Source organism: Euleptes europaea, chromosome 13 (assembly GCF_029931775.1).
Source record: "Euleptes europaea isolate rEulEur1 chromosome 13, rEulEur1.hap1, whole genome shotgun sequence".
Lineage (NCBI taxonomy): Eukaryota > Metazoa > Chordata > Lepidosauria > Squamata > Sphaerodactylidae > Euleptes > Euleptes europaea.
Genome location: NC_079324.1, coordinates 9,603,582 through 9,629,073, shown reverse-complemented (window position 1 = coordinate 9,629,073; position 25,492 = coordinate 9,603,582). Strand labels below are relative to the sequence as shown.

General features: G+C 45.5%; 1 protein-coding gene across 1 annotated transcript in view; it reads right to left on the bottom strand.

The window, feature by feature from the left end:
* The window catches only part of TRPC5 (transient receptor potential cation channel subfamily C member 5), a 168,256-nt gene that overhangs the window by 111,258 nt on the left and 31,506 nt on the right, over nt 1-25,492 (bottom strand). The gene's annotated exons all lie outside the window — the stretch shown is intronic.

Here is a 25,492-nt window from a genome sequence, read left to right as displayed (position 1 = left end):
GACATAAGTGGATTGGTGTGATTCCCTCTAATATTTGTGTGAATTGGTTTAGTCTCATGGGGTGGAGTCCCTGCTTAGTTAGTGCAGCTAGTTGTCTAGAAGCATAGATGACATAAACTTTTTTGTTCTGAAAACAGTTGTTTCCATCTCTGTACCTCCTTGCTAATAAATGAACCTGCTGTATGAACCTAAGAGTACCTTGATCCTGGTTTACAAGCAAAGAAAACATTACATGGTGTCAGAAGTGGTTCTCTTTCTCCTTTGGGTCTCCAGCAATGTATAGGGAAAAAAATCCAGATTATACCCCTATGGTCAATAATGAAGCATTTCAAGTTTCCATCAGATTTATCCTCTGTTCAGAGTTTAGGGGAGAACTGGAGACGATGGTAACCGAAACCGAAAGCTGTACCTGGCAGTCACAAAGGCTGAAGAAGAGTCGGAGGATTATAAAATCGAGCAAGATCCGGAGTGAGAACCCTAATCCTGACCAACAAGTAAAAGGAAATATTACATAGTTAAGAGATATTACATAGTTTGTTAATAAAGCATCTAAAACCTCTAGGTATTGTATAATAAAAATTACCTAGATGAGTAGTAATATTGGGACCTTTTCTCCCTTTTTTTCTAACACTGACAGGAAGAGCAGCAATTTGTTTTCCATTCTGCTGAGTTGTACAATATCATCTCAAAATGAAATACGGCAGTATTATTCTCCTCAGCAGAATGGAAAGTAAGGCATTAAGCTTCCATTCAGTTTGAGAGAGCTTGGGCTCTTCTTTTGAAATCAGCATAATTATATTGCAGTAGTTTTTTGAGCCAGTGGCTTCTGCATTCCAAAGTGGCAAATGGGGTTGAAAATGGAACCGGAGAAAGTTGGACCAATTTGCTTAGTAAGGTGGAGGTTGACCACATGGACCAACAAACTGACACCTGAAAACCGCTGTCCTCTTTCCAACAGATGATTCCACACATGCTGAATAATGCACTTTCAATCCACATTCAATGCACTTTGCAACTTTCCGCTGTCCTCTTTCCAACAGATGATTCCACACATGCTGAATAATGCACTTTCAATCCACATTCAATGCACTTTGCAACTGGATTTTAGCGCGGGAAACTGCAAAATGCACTTGCAAACAATTGCTCAAGTGCACTGGAAGCAGATTACAAGTTCATTATGCAGCACTGACCACTCCAGGGCTACCAGTCTGCACCACCAACCCATCAACAAGATGACAGATTAGAACAAACCACTAGGCTTGCTGTTAGAAGCCTGAATATATATTTTCACCCCACCTTTCTCCAAAGAACCAGGGCAACACACAGAGTTTCTCCCTTACCGTTTTATTCTCACAACAATCCTGTGAGGTAGGTTAACTGCCCCAAGATCAAACTTCCCCCTCCCTTCCCTCTCAATAAAGATCCAGCAACATTTACATGAGCAGTCCCTCAACGAGATCTCTTGGCCCACAGGACAACCAAGACTCCTGGAATAGCATCACCCCTCTCGGGGGGCCTGGGCCCGCCACCTGCCTCCTGCACTTCCTCCATTTCCCACCAGCTTTCTACACTTCCAAAGAGATTCTCACATCTCCTGAAAATGGCTGCTTTGGAGGGTGGACTCTGTGGCATTGTACCCACCGAGGTCCCTGTCCTCCCCAGGCTCCATCCCAAAATCTCCAGGAGTTTCCCAACCTGGAGGTGGCACCTCCAGCCCTCGTCTAGAGGTTGGCAACCCTACCCGACATTCACTTGGTGTAGTGTTTCAAAAGCTGTTTTGTAGGGGGTTTCATTGTTGAAGTGTAGAGGTCTGTCCCATTAGGGAAGCTGTAGTCTGCGGCCGGGCGGACTAGAGCCCTCTGCACTGGGGGAAGGAAGCCGAATAGAACGGGAGAAAGATGGAGGAGAAAGTAGAGCAGGGCTGTAAGAGGGGCAGAAGAATAAATCCTGATCTTAAGAATCCTGCCTCATGTTGTCTCCTTGCCTTCACTAAACTACAAAACCTGGTCCTCTGACTCGTAGGGTTGCCAAGTCCCCCCTCTCCTCTGGTGGGAGGTTTTTGGGGCGGAGGCGAGGCAAAGATTGCGCGTGCGGTCGCGTCACTTCCAGTTTACACCTGGAAGTGCTGCATCACAAGGGGCCTTTTACCATTCAAACTGGGAGTTTGAGTGGTAAAAGGCCCGTTGCGATGCAGCGCTTCCGGGTGTAAACTGGAAGTGATGTGGTGCAGCGGGCAGGCACGTGTGCACGCATTGCCCGCCAACCCTCAGTTGGTCGGTGGGCAGCCAGGTGGATTGGCGGGGGTTTGCCCGCCACTGCCTGGCACTTGGCAATCCTAATGACTGGGGAGCAACAGTCGATTACTGGGGAATGTTTCATCCACGCTTGCGGTAAATAGAAAGTGGCCAGCAACGACGGAAATAAGTGAGAAAGGTCTTCAGTTACTAGGCAGCTCCTGCGTGTTATTGAACAGACATCAGCATTAGCTTTGATTCAAACTTTTCATCCCTGCCATTTTAATCTCCAAATCCCTGTTCTGAGCTCACTTCTCCTTTGTGCAAACAGAACCTTGTGCTCTTTTATGTTTTCCTGTTTTGTTGCACCAAACTCTGTTAAAATATATGCTTAGGGTTGCCAGACTCCAGGTGGGGCCTGAAGATCTCCCAGAATTGCAACTGATCTCGGAACAACAGAGAGCAGTTCCTTCTAAGAAAACGGCTGCTTTGAAGGGTGAACTTAATGGCATTATACTCCACTAAGGTCCCTCTTGTAACAAGCCTTCCCCCCCTCCCCTACACACACAGCCTAAGATTTTGGGGATCTAGGTTCGTTTTGAACTATAAACCTTCCCCCCAGTTTCCAGGTGTTTTATAGGTACTGAGTGTACAGGCCTTGGGTCCATTGCTGTGAGGTAGGCTTTGTGCTGCACAAGGAGATTATTGAGGTCACTAAGGCTGGATTAATATATAAACAACTAAGAAGATGTATTTATTTCCAGGTAGGTTTTAAAGGAACAAACCAGCAGCACAGGTCTAGCAGGTAGATGAAGTAGAAACCTGGCGGAGGCTCAACAACTTAAACTGGTTATGACTTTAGAGAGTAGTTTAGACTTTTCTACAATGCTTTTCAGGCCCAAACAGACTTTTATTGACTAGCCCCTCTTTTACTCAACGGGTATGATCCAGAAACCACTGAAATAGTAGCCATGTTTTTGAAGCAAGCTCTAATGATAAAAATCAAACAAAAAATATAATAGCTGCTATTCCGGTTACTTGTAGACACTCGTTTTCTGTATATGCCTTATATTCACTGTACTCCGGCATACCTCGTTTTATTCATATCTATTGCTGCAGATTTCGATATTGATGTTTTTATCATTTGTCAAATTCTGGAATAGCTTGTACGATTTGTTATGCCAATAAAGGTTTTTGAATTGAATTGAATTGACTGGCCCCCTAGGCTGGATCCTCTCTCACGCACGGGCTTCCTCCCACACCAGCCGGCCCTTTCCACCGCGTCCGACTACACGGTCTGCTCATCACTACAGGCAGGCCTATTAGTCAGAGACTCTATTCTCTCCCAGAGGTAGCGTCCAACCACTCTGCCACACTACCAGGCAGAGCGGCCCTTCCCTCTGGCTGCTCTTTTGCTGAGCCAGACCTGAGCTGTCCCTGCTCTCTCCCAGAGGCAGGACTCATCTCCCCCTTCTCCTGTTTTTCCTCCAACATCTCATCCCCCTTCTCGAGGGTGAATGGATGCTGGAGCACCCTCCTGTCGGCTCATCTGAGTGGCTGGTTTTCCCTTCAGGGGCAGGACAGCCTCCTGTCCGTCACACTCCCCTCCTCAAAAAACCCCGTCCCCAGTGTCCACCTCCAAATCTCCAGGAATTTCCTAACTTGCAGTTGACAACCCTATTCCACCAGTACTCGAGCATCAACAAATCAGCATAGGCCATATTCATAACCTATAAAATAGAACAATCAAACTTTTTTTTTTGCAGAAGCTGCAGCAACATCTCAAGTAAACACTGTATAAAAACTGTACTAAATGCAGACAGAACACAAATTAATTTCCAGAACTGTGCAGAACCAAAACCAACAGGAAAATATAAATGAAATGATAGGGCGAATGTTTGCCCCTCTCTAGTTCGAATGCCAGTTTGTTCAGGGGCACTCTGAGTGGCACGAGGCAGGCTACCGGATCGTGGTTTGCAATAGGGCAGATATGGGGAGGGGAATTTCTTTTTCCAAAGTACACTTTTCCCAGATGTAGCCATTGATTCCTCTTGCCCTGACCTAGATAGCCCAGGCAATCCCACACTCATCAGATCTCAAAAGCTAAGTAGGGTTGGCCCTGGTTTGTATTTGGATGGGAGACCACCAAGGAAGCCCAGGGCCTTTAAGCAGAGGCAGGCAATGGCAAACCACCTCTGAAGGTCTCTGGCCTTCAAAACCTACGGGGTCACCATTCGGCTGCAACCTGACAGTATTTTTCATCAACACCATTGATTCCTTTTACTCTCTCTTTAATTGTATAAAAAAGGGATTTCTCTTTCATTTCTCTTTGAAGAAGAGTTGGTTTTTATATGCCGATTTTCTCTACCTTTTAAGGAGAATCAAACCGGCTTACCATCCCCTTCCCTCCCCCCACCCCAACAGGCACCTTGTGAGGTAGGTGGGGTTGAGAGAGTTCGGCGAGAACGGTGACTGGCCCAAGGTCACCTAGCAGGCTTCATGGGGAGGAGTGGGGAACCAAACCCGGTTCACCAGTTTAGAGTCCACCGCTGTTAACTAGTATACCGTGCTAGCTCTCTGGCATAAATCAATGGTCCCTTTTGTAACTTCAGCCCTTGCAGTTGTTTATTGTTACACACCACATGGTGGTGGTGCAGCAGGAGGGTGGGACGGTTGGGAAAGACATTGCCTGTCTCTGAGCATCTAAAAAGTGAAATTCAGACATTTAGCAGACCCTCCCTTCCTGCCCCCCCCCCCGAATTTGGATGTTAGGGAGAAATTGGCTAAAGAGGAATTAAGATAATTTCTCTTCATCACCCTAGTTTGCAGCTTCAGTGTTTTTTTTTTAACGCGATACAGTCACCACAAGTTGACTTTCATTCCTGTGATACTGTGGTGAAACAGTGTTCTCAATGCCCCAAAGAGATGGTCAGGTCACAACCCAATAAACTTCGAAAGACACATGAAAAAGAGTGACACCATCACATTTTGAGAGCTTGAAATCAGAAGAAAAGGTCTCGTTCCATTTTCTGTTTGGGCATCCAATGGGAGCTTATATCTCTCCCTCTCTCCACCACCCAGTTTTGCTAATCTTTCTGGGAGTAAATGCCAGCAGGAAAATCTCTTTGGGCAGATGAGCTAGGTCTCTGGGGTCTTTTGTAATTACAGATTCGTATCTTCCTTGGCTGTCATTTTCTGCCAGAGATTATTGGGTATTCAGTTTTCTTTGCTTCCTGGTTCAATTTGGGAGGCTGAGAAAGGGACAAACTACAAATCCCATAACCCTTGGCAGGAAATGGTGGTCGGGAAAGGAGGCTGAAGTTGGTTCCTTGTTCCCAGTTCGTTCCCTATTCCCAGTTCCTTATTCACATTTCCTAGTTCCTGAATGATTTTGACGACATTTCAGGTTTCTGGGGGGGACCCAAAAAGAAGCCAATGGCACCAGAACCGCTGTTTGGACCGGGCACCACTGTATGTCTTCTTGGAGGGGACAGTCTCTGGAGTGTGGGGATGTGTCATTTGGGGTGGTCCAAAGATTATTTTGGGGTGCAGCTGAGCCCCAGTGTCTGCATGTGCCTTGGTCCTGGGGGCACTTCACTTGGGAGCCACTGGCACAAGAACTGGACTTTGGACCAGGACCCAAAATATGTCATCTCGAAGGGCACAGTCCCCTGAATGTGGGGGTGTATGATATGTGGTGGTCCAATCCATATTTTGGGGTGCAGAGCTCCAGTTCCTTATTCAAAATTTCTTTGCAATACAGATTTCTGTGGGGGGTGGACCCAAAAAGAAGTCAATGGTACCAGAACCGGTGTTTGGACCGGGCACCGCTGTATGTCTTCTTGGAGGGGACAGTCTCTGGAGTGTGGTGATGTATCATTTGGGGTGGTCCAAAGATTATTTTGGGGTGCAGGGTCTGTATGGGCATCTGTCCTGGGTCACCCCACTTGGGAGCCGCTGGCACAAGAATCGGACTTTGGACCAGGACCCAGCATGTGCCATCTGGAAGGACACAGTCCCCTGAATGTGGGGGTGTATGATATGTGGTGGTCCAATCCATATCTTGGGGTGCAGAGCTTTTGAAATGTCCTCAAAATCATTCAGAAACTAGGAAATGTGAATAAGGAACTGGGAATAGGGAACGAACTGGGAATAAGGAACCAACTTCAGCCTCCTGGTCGGGAAAGATGTGCGTTGTAGTTTCGGCAAAGACTGGCACCAGCAACATAACTCTTCCTGTTAGGGTTGCCATCCTGGAAACCAGCAAGAGGTTTAGGGAAGCAGATTTGAGGGCGGCGATTGGCGTTCCCTGTTCGATGATGTCTCTTCTGGTTTATGTGGAAGTTCTAACATTGCACTGGGGGGGAGGGATGCTCTAGCACTTGCCAAAAAACTTTATAGTTTCCATAGAGTTTTTTGGGAGAGTGCTAAAGCGTCCCCCCTCCCCCCGTGCAGAGTTGCCAAGTGCCCGGGGGCGGCGGGTAAAATCCCGCCAACCCACCGGGCTGCCTGCCGACCAGCTGAGGGCCAGCGGGCAACGCATGCACGCAAACCAGCGTGACACGTCTACATCACTTCAGGGTTGACCCAAAAGTGATGAGGATGCTCTAGCAACCTCCACAGAAACTCTATGGAAACCGTGCAATGCGGGCGCTTCCGCATAAACCAGAAGGGATGTCACTGCAGAAGGGGTATGCCGATCACTCCCCCTCCCTTCTGCTGCCCTGCTTCCTCCCGTCGCCCAGCTGAGTGTTGGCGGCCAGCAGAATGAATCGGTAGGTGATTGCTGTGAACCCTACTTCCTGCTGGTGGTTACTCCTTCCCCTTCAGTTCTGTTGCTTGTGGTGAGGACATGGGCAAGGGGGAGAAGAATGCCTTTGTGTTGGGTTTTCCCCTCCTAAACATTCTTACGTAGTATTCAAAAACTGCTCAACAATGGCCCTTGGGGGAAAAAAAAGGATTTTTAAGCAAAGCCAAAGGTTCACCCATCACTATTAACAATTGATATATAGTAACATTAATACAAAGGTTCAATGCCTGCTCCCACAATTCAACGGATAGTATTTGTTCTTTTGACTACTCTTTGGAGAAGGCTGAGAAAGGTGTCCCTATTTGCATTTCTCCGACAACTTTAAAAAGCGACACTAGCCAATCTGTAATGGTTGATTCTGCAAAATGCCTAACATGATGCTACAGGAGGCTGAAATGTGCAACAAAAACCGATTTCACTGAACTCTGCAACTCTTGAAACAACGGATCCTCACATGGACACTGCAACTCTTGAAAGGAAGGCCCACAGCGAAGGGGTCCCATTCAGAGAGGATTCCCATCTGAAAAGAGAATTCTTAGAGGGTTCCCTCCCCTATCCCCAGGTTGTCAATAATGAAGCAATTACCCCTCGCACTGACTGTTTAAGCCCACTCTTTGTAACATGGCGTCACACCTTAGTAGCACTGAATTTTGCATACTGGGAATTTTAAAACACAAGGCAAAACGGCTGGGCAAAAATGGCACCGCTTTTTACATTCTCTGTTTTTTTTTTTTTTTTTTACGTAAACTTCACATTGTCCTTCAGAAGAGGGATTGGTTGTTCGAACACCTCCGATTTAAAAGGGGGGAGCGAGATGACGCGCGATGTAAATAGCCCGCAAGCTGCCAACGCGACAATGGTGTACGATGGGATTATTGCCGCATCACTCGAGGAGCAGGAATAAAGCCGAACCCGACGCTAACACATAGCGTTCCCTGCTGTGGCTTATTAGGTTCTCCAGCATCTCAAAATGCCCATCTGTTCTTCAGCCCATTGAAACGTGAGCAGGCAAAAGCGTTTCCACTCGCTGCCGTTTGTAACCAGGTCATTTCAGTTTGCTGTTACCTTCCAAAACTCTTGGGACTTTGTGAGACCTCTCTACTCAGAATGTATTTACAGGTGAATGGCACACACTTTTGCTATACGATTGTTGTCTTCAAGGAAAGCGTTGTCAAAAGAAGGGCTGCAAAATGCCAGGTGCAGGCTGGAGAGCTCCCTGGATCTCCACACTACAGAGATTAATTCACCTGGAGAAAATGGCTACTTTGGAGGGTGGACTCTATGGAATCACATGCCTGTTGAGCTCCTTCCTTCCCCAAATTCTGCCTTCCCCAGACTCCATCCCCAAATCTCCAGAAATTTCCCAACCCAGAGCTGGCAAACCCAGTCAAAAGATCTCAGTGACACCACTGGTGTTAGAATTGAAATTAGTTTTATAAAACCTAATCCATTATTTTTGCAGAGTTTTCAATTTATCTGCCCCAGGCTTTTGGGTAGCCATGGAAACTCTGTGAAGTACGGCCCCCCAGAAGTGACTTGATGGTGCGGGGTGTGTGTGTGTGAGTCAAGATCGCCTGGAATTACAACTGATCTCCAGACTACAGAGACCTGTTCCCCTGAAGAAAATGGCAGCCTTAGTGGACTCTATGGAATCACATCCATGTCAAGGTCTCTCCCCTCCCCTCACTTCCCCAGGCTCCACCCCCAAATCTCCAGAAATTTCCCAGTCTGGAGTTGGCAATCTAAATATGAGCTACATTCTTCACTAATGCATGTTCAGTTTGCTAGTGCTGCCTTTCCAAAAAGATGTTAAAGGGGCCAACAATCTGTAATCAAGTCTTTTGAAAATGATGAAAAGAATCATAAATGGTCATCTTTGCTTCCTGAGATTTGCTCTGCAGCTGATTTTAACCTTTCCTTTATCCAATTGTTTCCAGTCCCAAAGTTTATTAATTCTCTATTTCTTCTAACTAAAGGGTCCGGCAATACCACCTTAGTTGAAATCAACATCAAATGTGACAGAGGCCATGCAGGATTTATAGGGTTGCAAAATCTGGTTGGGAAATACCTGGAGAGTTTGGAGGTGGACCCTGGGGAGAATGGGAGGGTATAATGCCATAGCAGCCATTTTTTCCAGGGGAACTAATCTCTGTCATCTGGAGATCGGTTGTAATACTAGATCTCCAGGCCTCGCCTCGAGGTTGGCAACCCAAGGGATTTACCTGATTATCTCAAGGAACTAGAGGCAATTTCAAGAAATGAATAGTGAGGACTGAATAGTGTTTTTATTAAGGAGAAAGGCTACATTAGTTTTTATTTCTCCAGAGTGTTATGTACATTGATATCCTACTGAACCTTTGTTTTGTGTTAAGTGAAACGTGATACCAATTTCGCATCCAGGTCAGACAACTGGTATATATGGCACTCCTGGGTTTCCTTCTTTATGCTTATGATGAATTTCAAATACTTCTGATATCCTTGATTTTTATTCCTTTTCCACATAAAGGCATTTTCCATTTTTCCCCAGATCATTCAGAGAAACATTTTGTAATAAGACATTAATTTTTGTAAGTATATTCATTTTTAAAGTATTTATTCTACCTCAAAGAAAAGCCTAAATTCAAGAACTAGTCACTGATCCAAGTAAACACTATAGAACACCAATGGGGTTCAATTAGGGTTGCCAACTTCCAGGTGGTGGCTGGAGATCTCCTGCTATTACAGCTGATCTCCAGGCAATAGAAATCAGTATAAAGAAAAGCAACCTTGCTCTTCTTCTGATCACCAAACTTTGGTTCAGGCTGCGGCCTTCTATGTCTTCAATGTCTTGATATCAGACTGGGAGCTGATGACCAGCTCTCTCACAAACCATTCCCGTGGGAAACCATTTCCATTTCCCGTGGGAAGCCACCTCACTTTGGGGGGAAAAGGTGTGGAGACCGGAGGCATTGCCACCTCCACTTCAAAGCACCTCCATTTCAAAGCCTTCCTATTGTAAATCAGCTATCTGTTCTTTTGGTGACAATCCTGTTAGAAGCCTGACATCTCAAAAGCTTGAAGGAGCCCAGATGTTTTGCATTGCTGCAGAGATGCAAATACATCCTTAACTTCAAAAGGCCTAGAGGTGTCATGCCAAATACCTTACAAGTTTATTGCGTTCTCACATCTCATTGGGCAATGGCCATAACCCGATGAGATGGGAGAGATAAATATGGACTCTGTTCTAATCAAAAATCATGAAGCTTGGGAGGGGGACGTGCTGGTCATGTCCCCGAGCTATCATCATCTTTTGGCAACCATGAAGGACTGACACTCTGCGTGTTAGGACCAAACCTGGGTCTTGGTAACTATAAATCAACTAAAACCTTGCATTTGTTACTCTTTTGGAAACTCTGCCTATTTTGCCTGAAACTTAAAGAATTACTGTGAAGTTAGAGACTGCTAAGATTTCTTGTTTGTATGCTATCTGCCTGTAACGAGCACATTTTATTAAATAAACTTATAGACTTTATATTGAAGTCTGAGAAACCTTTTTTGGGTCTCAGGGCTAAATCCAAGTGCCTGAGTGTGTGTGTGTGTGGGAAACCACCTACCTTAGTGTTTTGTGGCAACAAGCCTCCCCTGGCAGAAGCTCTACTCTGCAGGGACGGTTTTTGCTTGTTTTGACTTTTTGGAAATTGGCTGGGGAAGAGTAGCTCTCAGCTCATCCCTGGGAAAGCCAGCCTTTTGGAATTGAGAGCTGGTGGCAATATACCTGTGCTGCACTCAAAGGGGGACTCCTGGAGCTCAGTAAGGGATTTGGGTTTTCTTAGGAAAACATGTAGTGACTTTGAACTAAAGAGGAACCGGCCTGCTGGAGAGCAGACCGGGTCTCCTCGACATGGTGGCAGAGTCTACCTGCATTGTGCTTTAGGGGGAATCCTGAAGCCCAGTGGGAAGTTTGGGTTTTCTTAGGAAAACATTTGGCAACTTTTGACCCAAAGAGGAACCGGTTTGCTGGAGGGCAGGCCGGATCTCCTTGACAATCAGGTCCCCTGGAGAAAATGGCCGCTTTGGCAATTGGACTCTATAGCATTAAAGTCCCTACCCTCTCCAAACCCCACCCTCCTCAGACTCCACCCTCAAAATCTCCAGATATTTCCCAACCCAGAGCTGACAACCCTAGGTTCAATTATAGTTTAATCTCTTTATGATGGAGCTAACCTAGGGTTGCCAACCACCAGGTACTAGCTGGAGATCTCCTGCTAATTCAACTGATCTCCAGGTGATAGAGATCAGTTCACCTGGAGAAAATGGCTGCTTTGGCAATTGGACTCTATGGCATTGAAGCCCCTCCCCTCTCCAAACCCTGCCCTCCTCAGACTCCACCCCAAAAGCATCCCACCAGTAGCGAAGAGGGACCTGGCAACCCTAAGCTAACCTGTTTTATTCACTCTAAACAAGCATCAAAATAAAGTAGGACATTTTCATGCAGTAATGGAAGATCAGGTTTTATCACCAAAAAAGAAGGTATTTGGCTTTCCTAATATAAATACATGGTTGATTATTTTTTTGTATCTTATTGATAACAAGGTGTATTGTTAGGATTGATTTGTCAGATGCTTAATAATCATAAAACATATTGGGCCAATTCTAGTGATGAATTCTTGCATTGTGTGACTCAAAGAAATCTGCCCAGTTTTTCCCTTAAAAATTGCAAAAAGGAGCTGAGAAAGAAGGCCCTTCTGCATAACAAAGTTATTAGGGTTGCCAACAGCCAGGTGGTGCCTGGAGATCTCCTGGGATTACAACTGATCTCCAAGTGATAGAGATCAGTTCACCTACAGAAAATAGCCACTTTGGAAGGTGGACTCTGTGGCATTAAATCCCACTGAAGGCCCTCCCCTCCCTATACCCTGCCTCCACCCCCAAAATCTCCAGGTATTTCCAAACCGAGCAGGCAACCCTAACGATTGTGCAGGTACATTTTCCTCTCCTCCGTATGCTCTGTGGGAATTGGTTCTGAGTATACACTGCCATTTTCTCCAGAGGAACTGGTCTCTGACATCTGGAGAGCAGCTGTAATTCCAGATCTCCAGGCCCCACCTGGAGGTTGGTAACCTTCGCTGACACTGAGAAAACAGTGCCCTGCTCAAGTCCACCTAGCAGATTTGTCCCTGAGGTGAGATTTAATTCATACTCCTAAGGCCAAACTAGCGTTAGTCCAAAGGTCACAGAACTGTTTCCCTTCCATGTGTCCCTGTATGCTGTCTTCTTGCACTGTATAATAGAAACCGCGCCTGATTTGCAATGCCATTGCCCTTCCCAACACATCTCCATCTTCCTCCTACTTGGCAACGTCACCATCTGTTGCTTTTTTTGTCTCTGGAGAAGGTCATGGGTGAAGGAAGGGCCCAAGCTTGTTGACAGAAGTGCCATTTCAGATTCTGAGGAGTGAATATATATTTGGGGGGTGGGGGGTGGAAGAGCCTTCTTGGGGTTGGTGGGTGGAAGAGCCTACTCCAGCAGGGTCCAGAAGTCCAGCCTCCAGCCTGACCCTGATGAAGCTGGAGGTTTCATTGTGATAAAGAAATATATGGTATTTGCACATTTACTAAATGAGGCCCATTTAATTGCATGCATTCAGAGTGCTCAAGCAGGGTGGAATCATTCGGGTTGCCAGGTGGCTGCTTCCGGTGGGCAATTGCCCGCCAATCCACCTGGCTGCAAGGAGTGGTGACAGCCCACAATGCGCAGCTGTGCACAACGCGATTGTGCCACTTCTGGGTGTACCTCCGGAGGTGCCGCACTGCGATGGGACACTTTAGCACTCAAGCCTGAGTGCTAAAGCGTCCCATCACGATGCTTCCGGGGTAAACCCAGAAGTGATGTAATCACGTCGAGCACAGCTGCACACATGGGATTGCCACCCCAGCCCTGCCCCAAAAACCTCCCGCTGGTGGAGAGGGAGGGACCTGGCAACCCTAGGAATCAAGCGTGCTTTTGAGGCATGATTTGAAAAGCCATGCACCCTGAGTGGGTTAGGGGTAGGGTTCCCGTTTGCCCACTTATGGAGGGAGACCGCCAAATAACTGCAGCCTTTGCCCACCAGAGTTCACCTGATCGATGGGTGGAAACTGGGGTCAAATGTGTGTGTGTGTGTGTGGGGGGGGAAGGAATCATTCTAGGGAGAAAACTAAAAAAGAAAAAAAGGGGGGAAAAGGTCTTGTCTATTTACAAGAAGTTATGATCACAGAGTTCCTGGCAATTCCTATAGCTACCCTTGTCACATTTGGGTAGTTCTAGGAATCTGTGGCCAGGATTTCCTGTAAGTAGACCTTTTTTTTAATTGTCCTGGGATGCTGCCCTCCCACAACCCTCAGACTGGTTACCAAGCACTGCCTGGCAACCCTAGCTAGGACCGGCCCTCCAAATGGACCTCCTTGTCATAACATCTACCTGAAAGTGCCTTAAAGATCAGCCCCATTTCCTAGCTTCCTTCCCTTATTAAATAACTGCATCCGAAAGTTACCAGCTGGACAGCTGTCCATTTTCCCGATAAGCTGCGGAAAGCATGTGGGTCAGGCAAATGTAACACTTTTAGCCTTTGGGGTGGCTCTGCATCACGCCGGGGCAGCCTGCAAATTCCACCTCCACTCAGGGACTCTTCTGTCTCCGATGCAGGCAAAAAGAGGAGAGATAACTTTGCAGAGAACACAACATCTGATCTGACAAAGTGATGTGTGAAGCAACTGCTGCAGCTCCATCCTTCCCAGAGTATACATCGTGGCTGAACTCCTGTTCGGGGAACCACCTTTTTCAATTTAGCTTTCGGAACAGAGACAGAGGAAGACATTCTTTTCACTCCAAGCACTGCATCGGCCAAGGCTGTGTGCAGCGGGCGAGCTGAATTACAAATTATTTCCCATTCACCTTATCTCCTGGCACAACTGGAGGAAACCTTCAGAAACCTCCGATTACAGTGAAAAAGGCCCACGCCTCTCCCTAAACACATTGCCAGCCTGGCATTCAAAATATCATCGGCCCTATCCAAATGTTTATTGCCAGGCCGTGTTGGAGCAGTGATGGTGGTTATGCTTCATTCCCCCCCTCCAAAGCCTCTGGCCCTGCGACTGACTGATTGAGTACATTTTTATCCACCTTTCCCCCAAGGAGGACAGGGCAACCTGTGTGGTTCTCCTCCTTTATTTTATCCTAACAACAACAACACTGCGAGGTAGGTTTGTCTCAGGGAGAGGGACTGGCGCAAGATCCCCCAGTAAGCTTCATGGCAGAGCGAGGTTTAGAACCCAGAACTCTCAGATCCTACTCTGCTGCACGAACCAAGACACTAAATCGGGAAGCCAGACTACAGAGATCAGTTCCCCTGGAGAAAATGGATGCTTTGGAGGGTGGTCTCAATGGCAATGTACCCCACTGAGGTCCCTCTCCTCCCCAGGCTCCATCCCCAAATCTCCAGGAGTTTCCCAACCTGGATCTGACAGCCCTAACTCCCCCATCCTCCACGGGTGGCCAGGAGGGCCTGGCAACCTTAACACGTCTTGCCCCCCTCTTTTTGGCTATGGTGGGGGGGCTCAGCACAGGTGCTCATGTGACACCTCTTCGGGCATGACCTTTAAAGCCCTTCACGACCTGGGACCCACGTATTTGAAGGACCCACATATTAGAAGGACCCACATATTTGAAGGGCTTGAGCCAACTGCAGTCATCAGGCAGACATCTGCTGGCTGCCCCATCACTTGGGGGCCCCGTCTGGCATTGACTAGAGCACTGGTTCCCAACCAGGGGTCCGTGGACCCTGAAGGGTCCGCGAGAACTAAATTAAGGTCCGTGAAACAAAGTTATAAACCCATAATAAATTAATATTTTCAATTAAAAGTTCTCTATTATTAAAAAATATTCAAATATTATTCTAAGTTTAATAACAGTTATGATTAATGATTATTTTCAAATTCTCGGAATTTTTATTTTGAACCTTGGGGTCCCTGCACCGAACAAAAAAGTCCTAGTGGTCCCGGGTCAAAAAAAGGTTGGGAACCACTGGACTAGAGTCTGGGCCTTTTCTGCCGAGGTTCCAGCTGTGTGGGGTGGGCTGCCTGAGGAGGTGAAAGGGGGTCCCGCCCGCCCCCTCCTTGGAGATCATCAGGAGGCGCTGCCAGGCCTGTCGTCTGTTTGCTAGGGCTTCGGAGGGGGTCTGAATTGGCGTGGGTATTCAAGACAATCTTGTAAGTGGGAGGGACAGGTTTGGGGTTGGTTATTTTATTTTCGGTTTGAAACTGAAATTTTGAAAACTATTCTTGTAAGCCACTTTGAATCACGCGGAAAGGTGGGATGAAAATATTTTTTCTTGCACCTGAAGTATCTTCCCTTTTGGGGGCCTGTTCCGTCTTGTACGACGGGCCTGGAAAAAAAGGAAAGCAGAACTTGTTGCTGCCCAGACGCCATGTTTCTCGGGCTGTGTTTGCTTCTGATGCAATAATTGCTACCCGTTAAGTAGACGACTGAGAATGGGACTTTCTCTCCTCCAATGGCATTTAAATTACACCTACCACTTTTCCATATCAGTTAACACTGCTGGTATTATTGTAATATATACTTGTTTCTGTGTATTTCTAGCTTTTTGTTTGTTTATCATGTTATAAAGAAATATCTTTTCCTAAAGTTTTTTAAAATAAAAAAAAACATTTTAATAAACAGTTAAATAAATAAATCCCTCCCCTTCCAAACAGGAGACCGACCTCTTCTCACCCCTCAGTATTTTCAAGGAGGGTCTTCCAGCAGGTAAATGTTTTAAAATCTCCTGAAGTGGTTTTAGTTCATATTCTATATACATTTTTCATTCCTTATTTTATGGTGTACTTAAAAAAATCATTTTCACTTGTAATTCCAAGAGATCTCCAGGCTCCACCAACACTAATGTATACTGCAACACTAATGTATACTGAAGTTTAAAATTCAGAAAATGTTAACATTTTGGAAATGAATTTCATGATGCCATGGTTGCATTTCTGACCTCTAAATATCCCCATGTCATTCATGCCCTGCAAGGTGCAACATTTATTAAATTAATCAGATTAATAATTTTTAAGGTATCTGGATTATATTGGTGATAATAAAGCACTGGATTTTTAACATTTTACATTATTTGTAGTACCAGTATCTATAATCACTCTCAATGGCGATTGCCATGTTAGAAGAGGCATTCCCTTCTGTGTGAGAGAGATGCCTCTTCTAAGATCCGACCTGCTGCAACACACAGGTGCATCATCAAAATAAAAAGTGTGATCCCCCCAGATTTATTTAATCAACTCAAACTCATATGATTGATTAAGATTTCTTTTATCAGTACAAACCATCTATAGCTCTCCTTTTCCTGACTCAGTATAGCTCTCACTACGACTGAGGCTGGTGCATTCAGAATTGTCGATGAGTGAACTTTGTGAACTTCCCTGAGAAATCTTTTAGGCTCTTGTTGTTTCTGACATAGAAATTTGCACCCTACCTTTCTATTCAAATAATATCCAAGGGGGCTTACAGAACAACACTAAAACAGATTAAAACAAAGAAGAGCTAGCAACAGACACAATTTAAATTGAAAAGAAGTAGCACATTTTTAGAGGAGAAAAGTATGAATAAATAAAATGGGCTTCACTAGTGCCTTAAAGATAATGAAGGAGGTGCCCAACCGATTTGACTGGGGAGGGAATTCCATAACTGTGGGTATGTCACAGAAAAAACCCTTTCTTGGTAACCACCTGCCTAATCTCTGAAGATGGGAGAGCACATGGAGAAGGTGATTCTTTTAATTGATTGGTAGTTCCCCCTATATTCATGAAGTACGAAGCAGACCCTATCACTGAATATGATAATGTGAAGTTAGATCTTAATTTTAGTCCCACTGTGCGTCACATTTCACTTCCATAACCTACGAACTCCACTTGCCATGCTGTTGCTCATTCTTCCAATTTAGGGATTGAATCTCTTCTTGGAACTCTTCACAATATACTATTTTCCTCGTCACAAAATAAATTGGTGATGTCTACCAACTCAGCCATTTCATTCCTAAACTCTAGATCATTCAGGAAAAGTAAAAAAGCTGTAGTTTTTTTTTAATATATATATATATATTTTATTGGTTTTTTGAAATACAAAAGCGGTAGTTTTAATGTGGGTCCCTGGGGGGTCCCATTGCTTATGCTCTTTTCCTTGTGAAAATTGTCTGTCGACTGAACTGAAAGGGGTCTGTCACACAGCCATATTACCCTGCATTAAACTTTACACGGTCCATCCACTGTGCCAATTTGGTGGTATGAATTAGTGTCAACAGCAAGCAAAATGTGGTAGCCTTTTCAATCATACTTTCGATCTTCAAGCCATTTACCCTAAATTTAGCCTCATTGACTTCACTGGAACTACTCGAGATGGCAGTCAATGGAACAATCAAGCATGCAGAATTACATTCATACTAAAGTGCATTTTCAAATATGCCTATTGTAGAGTATTTTGTGCCAGATTTAGATGACAATGTGAAAGCTAAGAAATGTATGCCTTCTAAAGGATGGGGCGGGGGAGACATTCAGCCACTCACATTGACTAGTTCATTTAAGCTTTAATTTAGTGGCAAGTGTCTAAAACATTGGTGTACAACAGAAGAGAAGAAGACCCTTTAGAGGGCAACAAGAGGAAGGGCTAGTTAGATAGGAAAGTGGGGTCAACTTCTTCCTCCTTCTTTTAGGGGATGGACTGTGGTTTCATGGAAGAGCCTCTGCTTTGCATGCAGAAGGTCCCAGGTTCAACCCCCGGCATCTCCAGTTAAAAGGACCAGGCAGTAGGTAAAGTTAAAGACCTCTACCTGAGATCCTGAAGAGCTGCTGCCAGTCTGAGTAGACAATACTCCTTGATGGACTGATTCAGTAGAAGGCAGTTTCATGTGTGTTCATCTGATAAGTGCCATTCCTTGTCTGTCTCCAGATTGCTACTGTCAAGGCTATATCCTCCTTCTTCTCAGAAGTTCAACAGAGCAGAACTCTCTCTCTCAGCTAATAAGGTAGCTAAGATCCGGCCTTTATATACTTCATGTATTCTTTTACTTCATTTACTCTATCTCTGTCTCTTTACTATCAAGTATGTTAGTTTCTCCCTTGCCCTGTACGGTCCAGGCTAACCCAATCTTGTCAGATCTCGGAAGCTAAGCAGAGATGCCCCCAATCAGTATTTGGTGTTGTTGTTGTTGTTTTAATTTAAAGACTTTATTATTATTATTACAACATATAAGAACAATTAGTAAATTTGACATCTATATATAGAACTTATTACATAAATTTCTAATGATTCGTTTCTATATGAAGTTTCATTACAGTGCTTTCACAATAGCACTTAGTCTTATTTTAATCTACAGTTGTTTATCAAAAAAGCTTCTTTAAAACATTTTTCTTAAATCTTTCCCTTTTTACTTTAATTCTCATCGGAGACTCCCACCATATATGTGTAAAGGGCATTCAATTTTTCCTGAAATTCTGATCTTGGTCTCTTAGGTATGCCGGATATTAGACTTGCCATGACGCCACACTCTGCCAATTTGTTTTTCCATTCTTCCAGAGTTGGGCATTTATCTGCTTTGCACTTTGCAGCAAAATATTATTCTTGCCGCTGTTACCCTATATTGGAATAATTTGTTATAAATTTTAGGCATATTGCTTGGTAATATATTTAATAACATACTTTTAGGGTCCATCACAAACTTAATTTTTAAAATCTTTTGCAGCACAAACTTGATTTTTAAAATATTTTGCATTTTATCATGGATCTATATCCAGTATTTTCTTGCTTTCTCGCATGACTGCCACATGTGATAGATGCACACATATTTTGGCATTTCTAACAATTCCCACTGTATTTTCTATTGGTTTTTGCTATATCCCTTTGGTAGTATTTGGATGGGAGACCACCAGGGTTGTTAAGCAGAGGAAGGCAACGGCAAACCACCTCTGAACATCTCTCCCCTTGCAAACCCTCAGTCAGCTGTGACCTGACAACACTTTAAACCACCTTGTTAGTTGTTGAATAAAGCTTTCTTTGCTCTTTAATATGTTTGTGTGGTAACTGCTGAGCAATCACTCAGCCAACATAAAAGTGGAGGTGCACCCTTGAAAGGGGGTCGGCATAGAGAGTGAGCAGGAAGAAGGCACATCTGATGGTGGCATCAGAAGTCCTCTGCTCAGTCGCGTGTTTCAGAAATGCAGTGGAAGTGCCTCAGCTGTCAGAAAACATCATCCCATTTATTGCTCAGACCATAAGAGCAGCGCCTCTGCAATTTGATGGGGCGGATGGATGTATGCATGGATGGATGGATAGAGTTCTTAATTAGATACCTCCACACAAGCAAAATTCTGTAGTTATTCAGCATGCCTTCAACTCACAGCCTTATCACTGTCAACAAGACAACAAAACCGTAGAAAGAAACAGGAAAAGTACTGGAGATAAGGCCAAATCCATCACAGAGGTCAATCTCTTGAATTACGCCCTATTCCCCACTTGTAGAACCTGCTGGTAATCTTGGGTTCTCAGTGTGTCCTTGGAGGGAAGGGCTATTTGTTTGTTTGCACTGAATTTTCATGTAGCAATTAGGATGTTTCCTTCACCTCTTCCTCTGCCTTAGAGCATTTTTAGATGTTCAGGAAGCTATCAGGCTCCTCCACCATCTGGGACCACCAAACAGTCCCACTGCTGCAGATTCCAACATCAGTCAGATATGGGAGGAAGCAGCCAGTCATATAAACAAATACATCTGAGCACCAGAGAGAGGGCAGGGAACAACCAGCCAATCCCTCCATCACGCTTGGCTCCAGCTCAAGGTGAGGGCACCTTTCCTTCAGCTTCCACCTGCCCTCAGTCAGACCACCAGAGGAAGGGCAAAAAGCAGCCCAGGAGGTTTTCATTGGATCTGGATCTAGCTCAGGTGTAAACCCCCTCCCAAAGATACAATTGTAGTCAATTGTAATTGTTATTTTGTCTGGGGTTCTGAATCCTGAGAGCCTCTTTGGAAGCCAAGTTTGGATGAAAAGAGGGTACAAAGGTAATAAATAAATGTGTTGTTGATTAGCTGCAGCTACAGTAATCGTTGCTTCTGGAAGATGCAGCTGTCCTAGCAATAGGGTTGCCAGATCCCTCTTTGCAACCGGCAGGAGGTTTTTGGGGCGGAGCCTGAGGAGGGTGGGGTTTGGGGAGGGACTTCAATGCCATAGAGTCCAATTGACAAAGCGGCCATTTCCTCCAAGTGAACTGATCTTTATCGGCTGGAGATCAGTTGTAATAGCAGGAGATCTCCAGCTAGTACCTGGAGGTTGGCAACTCTACCTAGCAACAAAGCAGATGTACTGGAGAGAAACAGTCTCCTTCTGGACACTTTACAGCTGCATTCAGACAACACGAACCCAGGTTGTGGCCTCCCCCCCTCCCCCATACACACACGTAGAGAAACTCTGTTAGAAACTAACTCCGGTTCCCCCATGACATACAAAGGCAGGTGTGCAAGTAAACCAGTTAGTCCACTCTGCAAATGAAGAGTTTGATTCAGGAGTAGAAGTTTGGGTAGGAAACTAACTCATGTGATGCATACGTCATGGGTAACCACAGTTAGTTTTGGGATTCTCCATGCAAGAAGGGAGGAAGCACCAAGGAACATCCATGAGCTCAAGTGGAGACTGTGCACGTTTTGAGTTCATGTTGGTTAGAACAACTGTCTGAACGTAGTCTATGCATTGCTTGGACAAGACAAGACAAAAAAAAATCAGCCACCCCAGGTGTAGAGGCGTTTTGGCAGATCTCTGTTCTCTTGGATAAAGCAATGCCAGATCCAGGAGGAGAAAATCTTTGGTGCCAATTCAAACCTTCTGGATTTGCTACTAAGGGGGAAATGTCTCCTGCCTCCAAGCCCTGTGACATTAAAATTTGAGCACCTAGCAGAGCTGTGGCATCATATCATCCTGCTGAGCCAAAGATTAAGGCCTCTGGTGCTGTATGTGGTGCTTGTTTTCAATGGCTGGGGTGGGCCATAGTAGGGTTGCCAACCTCCAGGTGGGGCCTGGAGATCTCTTGGAATTACAACTGATCTCCACGCTCCAGAGATCAGTTTCCTGGGAGACAATGGCTGCTTTGGTGGGTGGGCAGGATTACGCCCTGCTGAGGTCCCTTCCCTCCCCAAACCCTGTCCTCCCACAGGCTCCAGCCCCACCGATCTCCAGGAATTTCCCAGCCCAGAGTTGGCAACCCTACTCCATAGGACTGAAGGAGGCATGACATTTCACAAGTGTAAGGCCTGCCCCATTGGGTAAGTCACACCTGAAACAGCTGATCAGAACAGATCCGTACTCTAGCCTTTGTCTGACTGGTCAAGTTCAGACTGCAGGTGCTGGAGCACATGAAGATGAACATGATTACATATTCTTGACTAACCTTCTGTCTAATGTGCTGTTTTTGTTTGGTGCATCATAATCCCTCCTCCCAAATTCCCTGCAGGCTGAATGTTACAGTTAAATATGGATGCTAACTTTTGAACTTAAAAACAAAAAACTTCTAATTCCCTGGAACTATTCTATTTCCCTGGAAGATCCACAGTTCACAAAGAGGTGGCAGGGATCTCGTCCTGAGCTTTAAGCCACAGAACAGCAAACCCTCTCTTCTGTTTATGACTTCTAATTTTAGTGGGAGTTATAATAAGCACAGGAGGGAAGTTTATTATACTGACAAATTGCGTGCTTTATGGTGCCGCTTCTCCAGTTATTAGAGTCTTCTGCTCTATTTCATTTATGTAATGGAAAGATAACTGGGAAAGATAACGTGCAAAGAGGAACAGCCGACAGAACCATATTCAGATCTTGTGCGCTTTGGGGGGGGGGGAGGAAATCAGACAGGCCAAAAAAGCTTTTGTGATAGTCCCTCCATGCCTGTGGCGGTGCTTGCGCATCAGGGCTTGGCCGCCAAGGAAGTTATGTAGCCCACAGATTTGTGGAAGCAAATGATCGATGCACAAAATGGGCCCTGGATTGTCAGCATCACTAAAGTCTCTCAGTGCACCTTCCCCTTCTTCCTTAAGGTTCCCAACTCCAGGTTGGAAAATTCCTAGAGATTTGAGGATGGAGCCTGGGGAGGACACGGACCTCAATGGGGCACAATGCCACAGAGTCCACCCTCTAAAGCAGCCATTTTCTCCCGGGGGAACTGATTTCTGTTATCTGGAGATCAGTTCTGGAGATCTCCAGCCCCCACCTGGATATTGGCAACCATACTCCTGGGGGTGGAACGTACCGTCACATAGCAGCCACTTTACAGAGACCCCATAGGGTTTTCAAGATACAAGTCATTCAGAGGTGGTTTCCCATTGCCTTCCTCTGCATAGCAACCCTGGACTTCCTCGGTGGTCTCCCATCCAAGCATTAACCATGGCCCACCCTGCTTAGCTTCCAAGATCTGACAAGATCAGGCCATCCAGGTCAGGGCAACTGTATTCTTGCTTGATGCATATTTTGATATCATAAAGATGTTGTTGAACCATGAACAAAAATAGTTCATCTGACTGAACCTGATTTATTTATCTTCGGATTTATGTTTGGATTTATCACCTGCCCTCTGTCCCGGCTGAAGCTGGCTCGGGGTGGCGAACATCAAATCTGTGGGAAATGTGGCCCTAGAACACAAACTTGGAGCAAAGCAAACATGGTTAATGTGGCATGGAGCATGAAAGCACCCTCTACTTCATTGAAATGTTAGTCCCGAGCAAGGAGGCCTTTTAACTGAAATGGTCCAGTGAACAATCATGTCTCTTGGTTAGTAATTCATGCAGCCTTAACCTTTCAGAATTCTTCAGCCATCTTCCAGTTGATGTGAGCAAAAGGGAAAGTCTGGATCAAATATTCATTTTATTTTATTTATTCCCAGTTTCTGTCTGAACACAGACGTTTCCTGCTTGCGTGTAGAGAGCCAGGTCAGGGGCTTCCCCCACTCCCAACAGACATAATCAGTCTTCCTAGCAATAGCAATACTTGCCTAGCTAGCATTAGTGCTAGGAGATGACACAAACATGATGCAGCCCATACTGGAATACTGCTGGGAGAGGGTGGGGGTGGGAACAATTTCCTTGACATAGCAGGATTTCTGCCCCCCCTATTCAGATGTAATCGCAGGCCACGGTTTGTCATTCTGCAAAGGAGCCTGGGGCAGGGGTCCCCAACCTTTTTGAGCCTGTGGTCACATTGAGTATTCTGACATGGGGCGGTGGGGGCACCCTCATGGTGTAATGCCTGGAATTATTATTATTATTTGATAATATGTTTTTTTATGATAATTGGGACTTAACACCATGATTCAGGCACAACGATGGCTGCCAGGAGACGGAGAATCACAAAAAGGCTGCTGCAGGAGGGCCACAAAATGTCAGTGAGGGAGGTTATACATGACTCCAGTAGTAACAATTTGACATTTCCGGCAGAAGCCTTGTGTAGCAAGATGGCTTTTAATCTGCATAGCCCATCAGAAGCCCTGCTGGGCACATGCCCCACCTAGCCCCTCCCACTTTCTAAAAGCACTTGGTGGGCATCAGGAAAGGTGTTGGCAGGCTCCACGGACCCCACAGGCACCACATTGGGGACCCCTGGCCTAGGGGATCCTCAGACTTGCATGCAGGCCAGCATGGTATAGTGGTTTAGAGCAGTAGACTGGAGCAGTGGACTCTACGGGTTTGATTTCCCACTCCTCCATAGGAGCTGCAGACTCTAATCTGGTGAACCAGGCTGGTTTCCCCACTCCTACACATAAGGCCAGTTGGATGACCTTGGACTAGTCACACTCTCTCAGCCCCACCTACCTCACAGGGTGTCTGTTGTGGGGAAGGGAAGGTGATTGTAAGCCGCTTTGAATCTTCCTTAAGTGGTGCAGAAAGTTGGCATATAAAAACCAACTCCTTTTTCTCCTTCTTCTTTGTTACAGGTTAGAATTAGGAGGGGGTGGACTACAGCTTTGCTGCTGCACAGACCAATCCAGATCTAGGATGGAGTTCTGTTCTGTGCAGTGGTAGATGTTGACAGCGTGCACACACAAAATGGGAAAGAGATGACTGAAAATGAAGGATTTGATCATATTTCTAAAGGATTCAGGACCAGCAGTCTCTCAGACATCTTATTAAGCTGTGGCTGAAACAAGCAACTGTGGTGGTGATGGGAATCTAATATTCAGCAGCTGAGCCATTCATATGTAAAGCAATTTTTACTAAAAAAAAAACCAACAACCCAGGGTGCTTAGGCAAGGGAGAACAGTCTGAGCCCCCACTCTTATTTCACTGCATTGAGCACCTGGATATTTGAAGCATTTTGTTTCTTCTCCCAGCCTGGTCAGTAAGTGAGAATCGCTCCTAGAACAGGAATACTTTCTCTCACCTGTCACAAAGACAGAAGGAAGGATCCCTTTGGTGAGGGCTACACTCCCTGAGCATTTCATCCCAACTGGTTGCAAGACCAAGAACAAAATTCAGGGAGAAATGTGTTTCCCACTGAAACGAAAATCGAGATACAATAAAAGCTCCAAGCACATGTCATGATGATACTAAACAAACAAACAAAACAAAACAAAGAACATCATGAAGTGAATCTGAACCCCAATAAAACTTGTATACATCACAAGAAATAGCATTTTTGGTTATTTGGGCAGCCTGTATCAGATGCCCTGACCTGAATGGCCCAGGCTAGCCTGATCTTGCCAGATCTCAGAAGCTAAGCAGGGTCAGCACTTGGATGGGGGACCACCAAGGAAATTCAGGGTTACTATGCAGAGGCAGGCAATGGCAAACCACCTCTTGCCTTTAAAGCCATACGGGGTCACCACAAGTCCTCTGTGACTTGGCAGCACTTCCAACCCCCACTACATCAGATGAATCCAGTCGTCATGAAGGAATCTAGACAATTCATTTTCTGAATACACGTAGGAGCAATTAGTCAACAGTCCTAACCCAGTCCCAACTCACAGGCTGCACCTGGAACCCAGCCCACCATATTGCAATCCCTTCTTTTCTCTCCCCATGCTTCCAATGCAGTAATATGAAATGAAAAATGATAAATTAGAGGCAGAGATGCCAGCCAGAGCTGGCGACATCCCAAAAGGAACTGGGGTCGGAGCGGGGCAGGCAAGGTGCTCTGATGTCATGCTGGAGTGTGATGTCACTTCCTGTGAAAACCAGAAGTGACATCATGACATTGGGGCAATGCTCTAGGATTTGCTGAAAAAACTATGGTTAAACTTTATGGTTCTCCCATTTTTCTCCCACCATCGTGGAAGTACCAGTGGGGAACTGGGGTAAGGGTCTACCTAGAGGTCTTTGCATTATCACAAAGTCTTCTGGGTTATCATCTGTTATTCCGCAGGGTGCTGCCAAATCAGAAAGAAAGCCCTGTTCCAATTA